Here is an 866-nt window from a genome sequence, read left to right as displayed (position 1 = left end):
ACAATAACAGTTTCAAAAATATCTTTGTAATTTCTCTACTCATTTGCTGGAATACATACTGTTGATTTAGGCAGTATTCAGACCCTTTCAATTTTTCCACATTTTGTAATGTTTCAGACGCATTTAAAATGGATTTCATTCATTTTTTTCTACATCATTCTACACACAATACTCTGCAGTGATAAAGCAAAAGCAGGTTCAAACCCTTTATCATGACATGTAATTGAACTCTTCAACCCCCACCTGTGCTGCAGATTAGAAAAGTGGAATTCAGTCATCCGAGATAAGTGTGAGCTGTTATGGTCAGTGACTAGTGGATTCAGTCATCCAAGATAAGTGTGAGCTGTTATGGTCAGTGACTAGCCTACAGTATATATATCAAAAGCTAAAACCATAATCATCTGGTTTCTGATTGGCTACATGCAGATGTCTAAGGAGAGTCTTTCACTACAGCAGAGAGAGAGCTTTGCATGTAAATGCAAAAGAACTCTGCTAAATGCAGTGAGAAGTAAGCCTATATGATGCTACTTCCATGTAGGCCTATGATCAAAGTGATAAGACGATTCCTTAATAATAATAATAATAATAATAATAAACTTGATTTCTATAGCACTCAACAAGTCGTAGGAGCCCAGAGTGCTGTACAACAGAACAAAATTATGTACAGGTAAAATCCTAAATCAAAATAAGACTGCAAACATAAAAACAACAGATAAATAAGAACCAGAGGAAACCTGGAGCAAATAGAAAAAAAAATTAAAACAACAATATATATACAACAATACATATACACATACCCTTAAATGAAGAGAGCCAATTTATGCCTCAAAAACCTGCCTAAAGAAAAAGGTTTTTAAAGCCAACTT

The sequence above is a fragment of the Monopterus albus genome, unplaced genomic scaffold (genome assembly GCF_001952655.1).
Source record: "Monopterus albus unplaced genomic scaffold, M_albus_1.0 scaffold214.1, whole genome shotgun sequence".
Classification (NCBI taxonomy): Eukaryota; Metazoa; Chordata; class Actinopteri; order Synbranchiformes; family Synbranchidae; genus Monopterus; species Monopterus albus.
This window is presented reverse-complemented; position numbering follows the sequence as displayed.